The 16,708-nt window shown below is 41.4% G+C and overlaps 1 long non-coding RNA gene across 1 annotated transcript; it reads right to left on the bottom strand.

Annotated features, from left to right (window-relative positions):
- Positions 1-5,231: 5,231 nt before the first annotated feature.
- LOC122460694 lies at positions 5,232-15,915 on the bottom strand. Its single transcript, XR_006282159.1, has 3 exons — positions 15,559-15,915; positions 10,260-10,262; positions 5,232-5,244 (listed from the first exon to the last, which is right to left on the bottom strand). It is a non-coding gene; the product is annotated as an uncharacterized LOC122460694 (long non-coding RNA).
- Between the last annotated feature and the right edge of the window lie 793 nt (positions 15,916-16,708).

Consider the following 16,708-nt stretch of genomic DNA (forward strand, 5'->3'; position numbering starts at 1 on the left):
GGAGCTGCAATTGGAAGAAACATCCCTATTTTCAAGAGAGCCCCAGTTATCCTCATACAGCCTATGGCCACCACAAAGCAGCTTGTATACCACACATTATGCTGGCTTTCAAACTCACTTTGATCATGTGAAAGCCCCCTACAGCTGCTAATAGTATTTCCATTCCCTGATCTGTATTCTCATAGACTTTATTTCCCATTTATTGAAACCTCAAATTCACTTACAATGTTCCACTGATAGAACCAAATCTATCTAACTGGTATAGTTCCCCTAAAAATCGCTGGAAACTCAGTCACTTTCAACTCCACCTGGAGTCTCACAATGTCCCATAAACTGTTACAGAATAGTTATGGAGGTTTACTGCAAGGAGGAGGACCTGTTTACATGAGAAAGTACAAATGGATCTCATAGAGGTTGTCTAGAGACTTTATTTATGCATCCGATGAAGTGAGCTGTAGCTCACGAAAGCTTATGCTCTAATAAATTTGTTAGTCTCTAAGGTGCCACAAGTACTCCTTTTCTTTTTGCGAATACAGACTAACACGGCTGCTACTCTGAAACCTGTATTTATCTTCAGTATATCATTTTCATTAGATTAGCATAACAAAATCCCTCAAAAGTTTATGAAGTTTTTGTCTCTTCTCCCTTTTCGTCTCTTCTCCCTTTTCTGGTTACTATTGGAAGTAGAGGATTGTTCGGAAGGTTGGGGAATAAGAACACTTCTTGTAACTGTCATGCTGGTTATGATGGAAAATGTTCTCTCAAAGAGAGATTGCAGCATAAACTAAATGTCATAAAACATCTATTCTCCTCTGGAAGTTCATTCTATAGCCTCATTCCTTGACCAAGAATGGTGAGCTTTCAGTCATTAACTCTGTTTTGAACTCCTCATGCACACTGACAGGATTGTATTATTTTGGCTATACTGTTCAAAGAATTTAGGATAATAAAATGTATCTGAAAAGGCAACAAAAATTACTTTCAGAGAATGGTTAAGAAATTCAAGCTGGATGCTAGTTGCCTTTAGGGTCTGCCAGAGGATCTCTAAATATCCGGCAACTGTATGCATCAGGAATTTTTGTATATGTTAGAGACAATTTAGATTGCAATGTAGAACTAAATTTGGGGTTCTGACTCAGCTCTAATTCTGATTGTTATTTTATTAATATTATATTACTATTACTATTATATTAATTCCAACCTCCAAGATCAAGGGGAGAGAGCAAGAGAGAGAGGTTAAATAATTATAAAGAGTAACTGACATTTTATCATAATTTTGGATCAGGCATTTCTGATTTCACAATGAAATCAGGCAGTGAAACAAATCAAATGGCAGCTAGGGACAGTTGATCCTATTTCAAAATCTGAAGGAAATGGAAACAACTGGTGGTTTTATTAAGAGTAAGAGATGTATACATCGGAGGTTAATTAAAACTGCACAAGGAAGCAGGAGAGAGTATTCCAGTTCCATCTGGGGCCACAGGAACATTGTCTGGATATCAAGCCAAAAGCACATCACTGTAATAAACTCCCAATGGTCAGTCATGTCTTAAAGGATATGATGTTATTGCTAGCTGCTAGTGGATGATCTAGTGTTATATAAAATTTAACCTTTTATTGGGTGTCATACTTACACTGCAAGGAACATCCATTTGCGTGTATTGTTGCTTAATGAAGGTTAGATTTCCATGGGGGAAGGGAGTTTTGCATTTTACTGGTGGCTGAGTTCTGCTGTCTCTTGGGTGCATGCTGCTATTCAATTTTCATTTGTAACCTGTGAGATGGGTGCATAGGGCCTTATATAAGTGCCCATCTTCACAATTATATCCAAAGAACTACTACTAATCTCACAATACAATGACATTTATTTTTTCTGGGTGTTCAGCTTTGGTTAATTCATTCATTTTAGCTTCAATAGTCACCAAAAGAAAGGAAGTGCTCTGTGAAGGTCAAAAGCTTGTCTCTTACATCAACAGAAGTTGGTCCAATAAAAGATATTATCTCACCCCCCCTTGTCTTAAAGAAAAAAATGACATTTACAGAACCATATATTTTCAAGTAACATTATCATCTTTTTTTTCTACCCTTCTTCAGATTTTTGCTCATTAATCTCTTTACAGATTAAGACCACTGACATGCATTCTTTAGCAGCACAATTTATAGCATGGATAGACAGGGCCTTTCTTCAGGTGTACAACAAAGCAATTAACAACCCTTTGTTGAAATACAAATGACAGGATCATGTGATTGATGCTTACATTTACATCTTGTCTCATTCTGGGTTCATTTAAAATCTAAATCTAATCCCTTTGCTTTCAGTTTTCTTAGTCACAGGGCCTGGTATGTTCCTTCAATTCCATGCATGAAAAGCCAGGTATATCTGGGAGTCAGAAGGGCCAGGGAAAGCAATGGATCTAGAGCATCATCATTTATTTCCCCGAACATGCTAGAACCCCCTGCAAGTGGACCAAGATGTTGCATCTATGTAGGTCAGAGGGCTTGGGCTAGTGAGAACATTCCTCTTTTCAGCATCATTCCCTTTCAGACCATAATATTTTATGCTGGGTTTCTCCTCCTCACAGTGACCTTTCACCATTAGGAAGTGGGAGATTTGAGAAGCAGTTGCTGGTGGGGACCACAAGAGTTGTGCACTCATTGTGGGAAGGAGGGGGCATAGCATGGGAAGGCTTACTAAGGGCATGGCTACACTTGCAGATGTAGAGTGCTGTGAGTTAAACCAGCCCTCAGAGAGTGCAGTAGGGAAAGCACTGCAGCGTGTCCACACTGTCAGATTCAAGATCACTGGCGTGGCCACATTAGCAGTTCTTGCAACGCCACAGAGAACAGTGCATTGTGGTAGCTATCCCAGCATGCAAGTGGCTGCAAAGTGCTTTTCAAATAGGGGTGGGGAGGTGGGGTGGAGTGTGACAGGGAGTGTGTTGTGTGTATTTGGGGGAAGAGTGAGTGGGTTTTTGGGGGGTCTGAGAGCGTGTCAGCATGCTATCTTGTAAGTTCAGACAGCAGCAGACCCCTCTTCCCCCTGCCCACCCCCCACACACAGAGCAAGCAACATTCCACAGTAATGGCTTGCTTTGTCCGAGAGAAGATAAGCATGGCAGCTGTCGGAAACGGAGTTTTGAAAGGGCATAGCCGTATTCCTACAGCCGAGTTCAAAACAACGAGAAGAGTGGCCACTTGACTTAAGAGGATTATGGTACGTTTCCAGAGAGGCAAATCAGAATGCAGTAATGCAACACCTCGTTCACACTGACGCTGAGGTGTTTCAGCCGATGCATAGCAACTGTGATGCTTGTCGTGGAGGTGGATTACCAGAAGTGCTCCAGCTGCAGAGTCCAGGCACTCTAAGTGCCTTGTCAGTGTGGACGGGTCATGAGTTAGGTCACCTGGGGCTACTTTAATGCGCTCTAACTTGCAAGTGTAGCCAAGCCCTTAGAGTAAAACCCATTCCCTGCCCCTCTGACAGAATCAGGAAGTAACTACAAAGTTTTTGCTTACAGTTTCCTGTCCTCCACTCAAAGCCTGTACAGGATGATCTGACCTAAGGAAAGATTCAGGTGAAGACCAAGGTTGGGGAATAAATCACACTATGCTAGAGGAAGAAAACAAATTAATTGTCAAATGGAGCAACAGCGCCAACTCAGATGTTTCTTGGGTTATGGGAAATTCTGGTGTCCTCCGTCAGCAGGGATCCCATTCCAGTCTCTGCTCCCCCCTCACTCCTCCCAGGTCTCCCTCTGCTGGGGAGTCACTCCTCTCTCACCCACTCAGAGCATGAGCTGGTGCTGCCAGGAGTCAAGTTCTTCATGGATTCCCCAGCGCTCTGCCATACAGGTACAGACTTTCTTCACCCTGTCACAACACCATTTGGAACAGCCGGCCCCCAGATTTGAGCAGCATTGCCACCTGGCACACAGGATTGCAATGCCACTTGCAGAAATTTGGCCCAGCCAGCACTGCATTTGAATGGATCAACAACATAGTGACCACACAGTCGGAGCAACACTTATGCTCCTGACTGCTCCAGCAACAGTCATACTGATTTAATATAGGACCACTGCTTAAAAGTGATCAAGCCACTCCCTCTCCTGCCCCCCGAGCTCCACAGCCTATGGAACATTGAGCATGGCCAAACATCTTGGGACATGGGGAAAGGGGCAAAAAGACCCCTTCCAGTCCCCACTAATTGGAGCCACTGAAATAGAGGAAGCTGACTGTGGTGTAAGAAGAGATCATGAGGCTATCAGGTACTGCTAGGGTTGCCAATTTTGCGTATTTCTGGGAGGTTACATCCCATGACATAATCTTTAATTAAAGATTAATCTTTAATCCTTGGAGACTCCAGGACAATCCTGGAGGGTTTGCAATCCTGGGTACTGCCTCTCTCAGAGCCCATCTCTCATCAGATCTTCAGAGCAGCACAAAGATCAAAACAACCCTCCCCGCAAAACCCCTCACCACTCCCGAAATACCACAAGCTAGTAACAACAAATGAAAAGGCTGTCTATGGTATGGCTGACCTGGGGCCATGCCAGCTAGATGAATTCCTAAAAGATGAGAAGGAAAATAGCTCAGGTATAGTTCTTGTGTTTCTTTAACTTCCTGCACACATCCCTAAGAGACTGCATTTGCTCTAATACAAATCAAACTCATATCAGCATCAAACTGAATGGTAGATGCATGCCCCCAAATGTGAGTTGATAACCATTCGGCAGTTTAGGTTTACTTTGACACAGAAAAGTCCATAAGCAGATGGGGCTTTTCTGTCATATCCTTAATCAATAGAATATTTTACCTCCTTTAATGTGTTGAGTCTTCATAAGATTTTGTTAAGAAATGGTTTGAAAAAAAATGAAGAAATTACTTAGGAAGGATAGCTAAATAAAAATGAAAGGACAATGAGAATATATCACAGATTTCTTTGCATATTAAATTGAAAAAGTTTCCCAAGTGAAAAGGGGGGAGCTTCATTCATTAAGATATTTGAAGTTGAAATGGACAAAGGATTAGTTAATTTTAAAAAAATCTTACACTAGCTAGGGTGGGGGACAAGCTATATAAGCTAAGATTTTCTACTTCCCATTTCTACTACACTATTAGTTTAGTTTAGCTATTTAGGAAACAGCCTCTCTCCTTTTCAAGACTCTGCCTTTGTTTCTAGGGCTCATTCTGTTTCCTCTCTGCTCAAAGAGCCCTATTGCTCTCTGACACACTGTTTCTCTGTCTCTGCTTGCTATTGGTAATAAAGGATTCAGGAAAACACAGTTCAGTTCAAGTTCAGTCAGTTTTAAGACTAGATCTAGATCTCAGCCCTCTCAACTGCTCTGGTCACAGCACAAACCTTGAAGGTAGCACCTGTGCTTCCTTTATAGTTTCACTCACTTAACCCAATTAACACTGTTCATTACCCATATGCAGTGTTTTTTCTCCCAGACCACTGCCTTTTAGTTTTTGTAACCCATTGTGACAGTACATTGTCAAAGTTTGTGTTGCTATTGGGAGTTCTAGCCACATGCTTGTCACTATTTAGAAATGGGGTTTTATTGTGTCATCATTTCTACTTTCCAGTTTATGGTGCCATTAGCCCCTTCATTTCTACTTTTAAGAAAGGAGGTAAAAATCAATAGCAGCTCAGCTAGGAGCTATGTCTGATAGAGGCTGGATCAATGCATAGAGGTGAACTTATGGGGGAGCAGTAGTGAAGAGGGACCAGCATATGTCAGTCAATGCAGCTGCAGCTTTGCTAGCTAGCTGAAAGAGGGGAGGTGCAGTTACATGCAGTGGTTTTCTGCCAGGAAGATGTTTTGAGCCTTCAGGAAAAAAGCAGAAGTCAGTGGTGGAATTGCAGAACTGGCTCTGTACAGAGAGAAGTTTGCCCTGTAGCTCCTTGACATTTCCCAGTTGTTCCCAGTGTACTATTTTAATAGGGTTAAAAATGGAATCAGATGTTGGCTTTTTTCATCAGAGAAATACTGTCTGAACAGAGATTTCCCATACACAATCAGATATAATCAGCACATGCTTCCTCCATTGCCTGCCGCAGTTGAACGCTGGTATTAGTATTGGCAAGGGGAGGGGGAATCAGAGGGACTGGCCCTGGTCACTCCCATAAATTTCACTGACTATGGCCCCTTTGGGTTATGGAATGATAGCAGAGGGGTGTGTGTGTGTGTGTTTTCCAAAACCTTTTTTTAATGAAACTTGACTTTTTCACCAAAACGGAAATTTTCATTACTCTTTTTTTGGTGTGTGTGTGTGTGTGTGTGTGTGTGTGGAGGTGAATGTTTACCAAAAAAATGAAGCTTCCCATTTCAGTTCTCTGCTGGAATTTTTTTCCCCACAGGAAATTTAGGGGAAAACATCTCCTACAAGAAATGACTGTGTGTTTTCAACTAGTGTCCTAGCCAGCCTTCTTATAGCTCTGGAGGAGTGCTAGTGGCAGCATACTGCCTGCTCCTGCATAGATTCATAGATACTAAGGTCAGAAGGGACCATTCTGATCATCTAGTCCGACCTCCTGCACAGCGCAGGCCACAGAATCTCACCCACCCACTCCTATGAAAAACCTCACCCATGTCTGAGAAAGCCTGTATTAATATTAAATATTATTATTTGCTTAGTTTTTATGTCATGTTCATAAAATACTTGTAAAGCCCTAAAAAACTGGCATTGTTGCTCTGTTATACAGACAGCACAATTATATATTGTCATTCAACTTGGAGGGAAAAATGGCACAGTGCTACCTAAAATAGGAAGAAAAAAGACAGGGTGGTATTTCTCTCTTCATGAGAATAATGAAAGAATAAATATGGACTCCATTCATTTGACATTTTCACCATGACTTATGTCAAATAGTTGCTTCAAAGATGTAAACCAGTGTCTAAATGGTAACTACTATGACTTTAATATCTCTGCAGAATGACAGGTTTCAGAGTAGCAGCCGTGTTAGTCTGTATTTGCAAAAAGAAAAGGAGTACTTGTGGCACCTTAGAGACTAACAAATTTATTTGAGCATAAGCTTTCGTGAGCTAAGTGAGTTGTAGCTCACAAAAGCTTATGCTCAAATAAATTTGTTAGTCTCTAAGGTGCCACAAGTACTCCTTTTCTTTTATCTCTGCAGAAGTTACTTACATAACAAACTATAGACAATAAGTTCTAGTATCACATGCTGGAGATTTTATGCAAAGCCCATGTTATGTGGTAACACTTTCAGTCAAACTAAAGGGAGTATATAAATTGCAAAAGGTGGCATAGGATAAAAGCTGAGATTTGAAAGAGAGAGCAACAGATCTACACTTCATGTCAACAGCCTAGAGACAACACATGACAAGACACAGGAGAGTTGCTTTATGAGAGTTCATTGATATTGAAACATATGGAAGGTTGAGTCTGCCATAATCGTACTAGTGCCAGTATTTTACTGATCGTTGGACAGTTTTAGATAAACTTTATAAAGCAAAGACGATAAAGCTGTTTTTCACCTTTTTACCTTGGCCAGGGAACTCTCTGAGAGAGCAGATGGTCCTGAGTTTCAAGCCATGAATCACTGTCATGGACTCTCTTCAAGCTGTCTTATAGTACGTGGAGTTGATAAACCCCAGAAGGTAATATTTTCATTACTGTCTCTGTCATTCTCATCGAGCACTCATCCTGCTGAAATGATCTTTATTACTACCATGCTAAGGCTCTAGAAATGAATCGAAAGATTTAACTCATCACTGTGGGCTTGTCTTCATTATTGTGCTACACAGGCGCAGTGTGAAGACACACTGTATAGACACCGCTTTAAGTTGATGTAATTTATGTTGCTCAGGGAGGTGGTTTTTTACACCCCGAGCGATGTAAGTTACATCGTTTTAAGCAGTAGTGTACACAAGCCCTATGATTCAGTATCTGATAGAGATTTCACGGTTTTCACTTTACCATTCTTCTTGCTGCTCTGGAGTGATGGAGGAGGAGAAGAAATTATATCTGTTTCATTGCATTTATGCAAACTCATTAACAAAGAGAGAGATGTCCACATTTTGTGTATGCTGAGGAGATGAAAGGATGCAATGTGCAACACGATAGCTACAGGTAAATTTCAAATAGGCCATCACCATTTTTGACATCCTCAACTACACGTACCTGAGGAAGTACCCCAACTTGTGGATACTAACCCAAGTTTTCCAGCACTACATAAATGTGCTAATAGAGCTTGGGGAGAAGGAAATTGAGAGAGGAAGGACAAACACTAAGGAGAATGGAAGCCCATAGATCCAAATCATGGAAATCAATTGAAGAGGTGATTGTGCTCAGAGTTAAGAAGGAGAAAAACAAGATTGGGGAACTCAGGGGATCAGACAAGTTGGGAGAAAAGGGAAAATATTTGACGAGGCTGCGCAGTATTTCCTTCAATACCTTTTCCACTCAGATTATCCAGAACATGTTCTTCAGTTCTGGGAGAACATTTTATCCAGTTCTCTGGGATCCAAAAAAACTCAGTTCAACTCTCGATTTCATCACTCATGTTCCTTTATTTTGCATACAGCAAAGCTACACTGAGTTGATCAGACTCAAGCGTATAGGGTGGGTATAAGGTAGACCACACATCCAACGTTACACATTAATATTCATATACATTTATACATCTCATTGCATTTGCTATATATTACATCACATATTTTTGGGTTTGCTTGATTACTTTGCGGGAACCAATCCCTGTGCAGCATGCGTTGTCCATGCTCGACCTCCTCTGTACATTCCTAACTTACCTTGTTAATTGTTAGCAAATAATTCCCGGGATGTTCTCCCTCTTATCTTAGCTTGTTCGGACATTCTGTCTTTTTAGCTTATTGACCTATTTACTTTAGCCTAATGATTAAGGCTATGATTTAGTCATGGAGGTCGTGGAAGTCATGGAATCCGTGACTTCCAGTGACCTCCTTGACTTCAGCCTGCAATGGTTGGGAGCTGCAGGGTTCCCTGACTCCACTGGGGGCAGGGAGCTGTGGGAGCCCTGGCACCTCTGGCAGCCTCCCGGAGCTCCCAGCTACTACAGGTGGTGGGGAAACCCCTGAGACCTGGCCACTGCAGGTGGTGGGGACCCCCAAGCTCCTACCGGCAGAAGGCTGCCAACAGAAGAACACCCCAGCCACTGGTGGCAGCAAGGGAATCCCTGAAACCCTGGCAGAGAACCCACAGTGGGAGAACCCCAGGCCTGAGCCCCGGGCCTGAGCCCCTGGCTGCTGCCGGCAATGGCAGGAGAATCCCAGAGCCCCTAGCAGAGGACCCTCAGTATGGGGAGCCCGGGCCTGAGACCTTGGCCGCTGGTGGCAGGAGAAGCCCCAAGCCTCCGGGAAGCAGACCCCAGCTACTGGAGGTGGCTTCTAGCCCCTGCACAGCTGCCTTGTTCAGGCAGAGTGGGGACCCGCAGATCCCCATTTTGTCAGGTATATTTTTAGTAAAAGTCAGGGACAGGTCAGTTTCCGTGAATTTTTCTTTTTTGCCCATGACCTGTCCCTGACTTTTACTAAAAATATTCATGACAAAATCTTAGCTTTATGAATGATTTGTTTACCTCCCTAATTCTATCCTCTAGGAAATGAAGTCTCCCTTCATGTGTTAATTACTCATGTCTGGTCAGGCATCAGCTACAGGAGGAAGAAAAATGTAATTGCCAACTAATTAAAATTGCTTGGAAACATATAAATATGTGAATATCTGAGTGACCTGAAGAATCTTGAACAAATTCAGAAATGTTTCCCTTTATGTAACTATCAAAGATTACAAAGCTATAGTTCCAATCCAACATCAGGAGCACTTCAGGACATGAATATAACTACCCTAGAGCAAATACTGTTCCCTTTCCCATGGGGCAGAGGAACTAGTAGATCGCACTGCATGGTGACTGGTGTGGGCGGATGTGAGCACTACAAGAAAGTGCGTGACACAGAACTCTGCTCTGTCAGGGTTCTATTCTTGCCATAGTGGGAGCATGGAGGTGTTTGGATGGTCTTGGTGAGAATGCAGCCACTGGATCTATAACATTGGTAGAACCCAACAGGTAGTGCAGCCAGAAGCTATTGCACTGGCAACTGAGGTACATGAGGGGGATTTTAGACCTTTCCCCACTTAAACCACTAGTCAACCTGCTATGCCAAGCCCATTTACTCAGTCTTGATGCAGAGACCAGGGGCCATTATAAAGTTGTCTACTGAGTAATCTTCTAGGAGTGTTTAGGATACTGAGGATTATTAAACTACCTAGCACCTATCTAGTTATGTTTTGATTTTATCTATTTATTTATTCTCATATGCATTTGAAATATGATTGCTTCATTCATCTTTCTAAGTATACTGAAAAAAGAAAAGGAGTACTTGTGGCACCTTAGAGACTAACAAATTCTTTGAGAATACAGACAAACACGGCTGCTACTCTGAAACCTAAGTATACTGGTCAGACTTTCTTTTGCTGTAAATACACCAGCTGCCCATTTGCTACATCTCTTGGGGATTAACCTACAGGAAAGACAGGCAAAAGTAGTGCCCCCTGCCTGCCCTTGACATTTCTGCCTGGGGGGTTAACAACTACTGGGGTCTCAGTTGATGGAAGCTGTCTGCCCTCCCCCTCTAACCAGGCCAGTGCTGTCCACTTTTGGAATTGTGCTAGGTGTCTGAGAGCAATTCCATTGGAGAAGAGCTTATGGACAATTTGTGGCACTACAACCACCTTCTTGATGGACTTTCCTTTGCCATGGGACCTGTTCCTTAATTACATCTAATGTAATCATTGCTGGAATCCAATTCTTGGACTTGCAGTAACAATTGGCCATAGAGCAAGCTAGATTTGATTAGGAGGGAATATTTGTGTGTTCTTTTTCCTCTTATGGTTGCAGAGTATGATTTCAATTAACTTTTTCCTTTCTTCTTATAAACTCCACTGAAGAAATCGGGGGAAAAATATAAGTTGGTTCATTGAACACCATAACCTAATGGATCAGATCAAAAAATCTCCAGGCTGTTCTGAGATATGATTTCATTTCTTCACAGAGTTGTGAGATGTGACATGGAAAAGTGCTAAGAAGAATTGAGCTGTATAGTGTGAGCCCTTGCAGAAAATGTGAAGTATATGAAGCTGAAAAAGAAAAAGCCAAGTACCCAAGTGGTTAGTATTCAGGCTACTTTCTCCAATTGAGTTTGTTGTGTGCAGGAATATGGCACTCTGTCTATATCATAGGTATCTTACTGCCTGGAGTGAAGGAGAAGAAAGTTGCAGTTTAAGACGATACATCTGAACATTTTGCTAAGAATCCACTATATCTAACACTGGTCTCTTTACTGTAGTTACAGTGGTGCAGCTACATGGAATGGCAGGTTCCGGTTAGATGGGGGAACTTGTTAGAAAGCAACAAATGAAAAAAGCGTGGACTCAACTGTAAGTTGAAAAGTACCATCAAACACATGGGAAATCCTTTGCCTTCTTGACAAGAGGTTATATATCAATTTAGTTTAATTGTGTTTTATTCATGTAAATGTGCCCAAAGGTCTAGTTATGAATCTGTACATGTAAGTATACAGAATACTATGCTCATGCCCTGTACTACAATTTCAAATACATCTCACAGCAGGGAGGAGCTTCTCCAAAGCCAAATGCTTACACAAAACTAGATGCAAGTAACAATCCATGGTACAATCCCAGAAGAGAAAAATGATGGACCATTACTGTTAGTGGGAAGACATTGGGACATCCCAACTGCCAAGCCGAGAGGCAATTTTCCCTAGCATGAATCACCATTGCTTGTGAGAAAGAAAAATACAAAACAAACAAACCTGCAATCCTTTCAGAGAGTCATGGTTTGAAGTGTAGGTGATCCAGAAACTGAGGGGGAACCTTTAAATAGGAAGATGCCCATGAAATGCTGGATCGCCTCTCTGACAAGGGGCATGCTAGGAAACTGTTCAAAGGTAGAAGGTAACTTGTATTAGAAAAAAGAATTTATTGAACAGAGAAGTGTAAAATCTTGAAGTTGCCTCTTTATGCTTGTTTTCTGTGCAACTTGTATATGTTTGCTTTTTCCTTTTCTTTCAGCTTGTGAATCTGTGATTTTCCTATTAAATGAATTTTTTGTTTATTTTTACCCCAATCAAGTCTCTGTTGTGCAAATGCTGTGGACTATGTGTCCCAAAGTGAACTAATTACTGGAGGCTGTTTTCAGTCCTTTAGCAGTGATGAACCAGAGGGGAAAAGTATGAATGTCTGGCAGTTAAGAGCTGGGAAAAGATGGATGTGAGGAAACTCGGGGCTGTTGGGGTCACTCTGTAAGGCATAACTAGACTGGTGGAAGCCAGGGTGAGACATTTATGATTTTTGGCTGGCTACTGGTGTCAGGGCTTGGAGCCACAGCAGCAGAGCATTAAAGCAACCACAGTTAAAAGGCATGGGGTGTTAGAACTACGTATTGATCTGGGTGACCCCTGAACCATGTAAGTTTCATAAATTTTTCAAGAGAAAAATTCAACCTTGTGCAGAGGACTAGGGCTTGGTCTAGGCACCACTGAAATCCATCACAAACCTTCAAAATAAGGTTAAGAGGTGCACAGCCCTTCTGCTGCCCTGCTGAACAGGAGTGAGTTTCACCCCAATGAATGCATGAACCGAGAAAGCAGCAAATCTTCTCACAATGGGAAACAAACAGTCACAGGAATTATTTTGGCTGAATAAAGACTGAGTGAAATTTGAGAAAGGAATTGGCCTGTAGTTGCTCTTGATTCATGATGTGAAAGACATTTTGAATCTGGATACAAATGACTTGATTCTGCTTTTACTCTAGTGTAAATCAGGAGTAACTCCATTTCAGGCAATCACAACCATACTGACATAGCATAATCATCTATATAAAAGTATAAAAGAGAAGGGAACAAAGATGGATAGCTGTACAGAGGGGTCCCTTAAATATTTTGATAAATTTTCATCCTTGTTTAATATAATAATTTAGGAGATCTGTCACATAATTACTTAAATATAATAGTTGTGCTAGCTATCTAAGGAAAAGGCTATCACAGGGCATGTAAATCTTTTTATGAAAAGGAAGGCAAACAAAATTTTGACCTAAGTCAAAATTTATAAAATCTTGACTTGGATTATACTCGTTGTGGGAGTAATTTTACTTGAATCCTTCATTAGAGATTCAATCTCTATTTATATTAGATGATCAATCAGACGATATCATTGAGTGGCAGGTGGGAATAAGATCAAAACTGCAATATGCTTACCTTTGGACTCGTTGAATAGCTGTTTTATAGCCCTTCAAATAGGACCACAGATCTTAATCATCCAATGATTGTCTGTCTAGATACAGCCACGTGGAAACCAGAGAACATGGTGCCCCAATGGACTCATGTGTAGATTCCATAGTACTAGTTAACTGTATCAAATAGTGTATATTTTTTTTTACTACTTTGTTTCTTTCACTATGGATCAGATTTTTAAGTACTCAGTACCCACAGCTGAAAGTTTCATAATTTCTTATACTGTGTTCACTTGAAAATCTGGCCACTTATTTTGGTGGGAGCTGAGCTGTTTCAAAAACCCCATTGAGGGTGCTGAGCTCTACTGAAGATGCTAGCTATTGTGTTTCTTGCATGTCTGTCTTGTTACTTTATATAACATTTTTCATGATGAAATCTCATGCGGCAGCCCAATCCAGAAAGATAAACACCTCAGTTACTGGAACTATGAAACTTAATGACAAACAAAAAGAGCACACATGTCACACAAGCATTCAGTCTTTTTAGTGAGAAAAAGTTTCTCAACTATCCCAGAATAACAGGCAAGGAAGTCAGCAATGAAGTCGGGGGTTTGAGAAAGGAAAACAATTGGGGTAGCAATGCTTAAACAAGTAAATGATTGGTATTTGTTGGGTTTGAATTTGGGATGAAAGTGTAGACTGCTTCTTACTTTATCCAAATGATTCATTTATGTATTGTAAATGAGCAATGGTTATTAGTACACTCACGTACCCAAACTGCAGTTTTAGGCATCTGGGTGTTGAACTGAGGAGGGTACCTAAATGTGGGATCTGGGTAAAATCTTGGCTCCATTGGACTCATTGGCAAAACTCCAACTCATTGACTTAAATATGGCCAAAATTCACTCTTAAGCATTGGAATTAATACCCAAATGGAAAATTATGCGTCTTAACTCATGCACCCAAGATTGACATAGATTCTCATTTACACTAAGGGCCTGATCCAAAGCCCACTGAAGTAAATGGAAAGACCCCCAAATTGACTTTAATTAGCTTTGGATGAGGTCCTAAATCCCTGGCTGTGTAAAAGGGTCTTAAAGTGGACATAAATGTAAATTACTTCAACCTTAAGGCCTACTTACACTGCCAGAGCTGGTGATTTAATTCCAGTTTGAGGAGACATACCTGCACTAGATCTGAGTGCACTAAAAATAGAAATGTACCTGTGGCAGCACAAGCAGTCAAATGCAATCTCATCCAAGACCCTAGTTACATACCCTGGGTGCCTACCTGCTTGCACCACCATGGCTATACTTCTGTTGTTACCATGTTAGTTCAGTCAGGGCAGTGTGGGCATGTCTACTCAATGTACAGTGTAGATGTACTCTTAGTGTGAATAAGAACAGGCCCAGAGATTCATAGCTATAGAGCTACAAAGCTCCCAGGCACTTCATCAAATGTTACGAGTTCATAGCAAAACTCTGAAGCTTCATTAAAGGCTTGTCTACATTTGCAAAGTTACTAAAAAGGCTATTCCAGAATAAGAATGTCCACACAGAGTGTTATATGGAAATAATTATTCCAGAATAGCTGTTTTGCTAAATCTCCAAGTGTAGATAAGCTGTAAAAGGTCATCAAGTTTCTGAAACACGTAATCACAGTCTAGTGGCCTAAACACACATCTGAGAGTGAAAAACTACAAAGTTCTAATCCCCATCTATCACTAAATTGTTCTGCATGGCTTGGGGTGAGTAACTTTCCCTTGTTATATCCCTTGTTTTCACAACGTCTTGTTCTGAAAAATGCAGCTAATAATACTTATCTGGGTGTTGTGAAAAATAATGCTTTTGCAGCCTTTGAAAATTTAATGTGTTATATAACTGCCAAGCTGTGTTCCCTGTAAACTGCGCACTTGTGGGATGCCCAGGAGAAATTCAAATGCCGCCCAGCTGATTAGCAGAGCGCCTGCAGCCAGCAGCAGGTGTTCAGGTGCCCTTCCCCCACGTTGCTCCGTTCTGCAGCTGCTCTCAGGACCATCCTGCTGGCTGTGCAGAGGAGGGGGTGGTGGAAGGAGCGGAGGGTGCTGATGGCAGGGTGCCCCCTTCCCTCCAGCCCGGTACCTCATCTCTGCAGAGCAGGGGACAGAGGATACAGCCTGCCTCAGGACTCAGAGCTGCTGCGGTGAGCACTGAGTGCTTTTCTTAAAGAGAGAGTGCACTGTTTCTGAGCTTTCCCCAGCAGCCAGCTCACACAGTCTCTGGCTCTGCCTGTCTCTCTCTGTGTCACACTCACACACACAGCGTCTCTTTCACACTCACCTTCCAACACATACTTGTATTATTGTTGTTGTTACTTCTTGGTATTTCCTGCAATGCACACATATTATCTGTAATTTTATTCTTTTGAAGTGTGTTATTTTAGTGCTTTGACTGGTCTATGCATTTCATAATTTTTATTTCTCTTACACTTAAATTGAATTCTTTGAGTAGTGAGTTCTAAAATGCTTAATCTGTTCTGGCTGGAGTAATTATCCCGATGGCCACTTTTTAAAAATATATATTATACCTAGGTTTTTTGTTTCTACCGGTGGCGCACATCCACACATACCTCAGTGCACATAACAAAATTTATTCCCCACATGGATGGAAAAAATTAGAGGGAACACTGTGTGCCAAGTACTATTATTCTTGTGCCAGAACAATATCATCAGCCAGTGACTGGCCCAGTTGGTAATTAAAAATATCAAGAGATAAAGGCTCCCAGAAGCTTCAGAGGAGTAGCCACCAAAGCATATGCTGAATGGAAAGAGTGTTGAGCACTATTAGCAGAATTTACCAAAGGATCTGCATGTCTTCGAGCTGTAAATGGCTTCACATAGGCTATTCATTAGACTCTCTTTTCAACAAAAGCCAAGGATCTTTTGAAAACTCTTGTGTAAAGTAAAGCTTGGGGATTTTCTTTACAGATAGCACACAAAAGCTTTCCCCTCAAAGCTATTCATACTTTGTTTCCACATGTGGCTATCCGGGAGTTTCCCCCCACCTTTCTGTGTGGCTCTCATGTGCCCTGGTAATTATTTCATTGTCGTATATTAAGTTATTTCCTACCCCACATTTAAACCTAAATCCAATAGTGAAATACTGATTGGCAGTGTTAAAGAAGGTCAGATACAATTTTCAGATATCAGTAACATATATTTATGGGGACAATAAAGTCCTTTAAGAGGGCCTTCCCATACCTATGTTAGGATTTATCCCTATGCAGAACCTGCAGAAATTCTTGTTTTCTACTTATGGTGGGGGTTATTACTAACTAGCATTTAAGTATAAAACAGACAGGAAAGAAGGTTGAAATGCTTGAATGAATCAGCCAATGTATGTGAACCTCTGCCCTCTACTGGTTGGTATCTGAACTGCTCAATTGTTTGTCATAGACCCTGTATTAACAGCCAACAAAGAGTTT

Source organism: Dermochelys coriacea, chromosome 6 (assembly GCF_009764565.3).
Source record: "Dermochelys coriacea isolate rDerCor1 chromosome 6, rDerCor1.pri.v4, whole genome shotgun sequence".
NCBI lineage: Eukaryota > Metazoa > Chordata > Testudines > Dermochelyidae > Dermochelys > Dermochelys coriacea.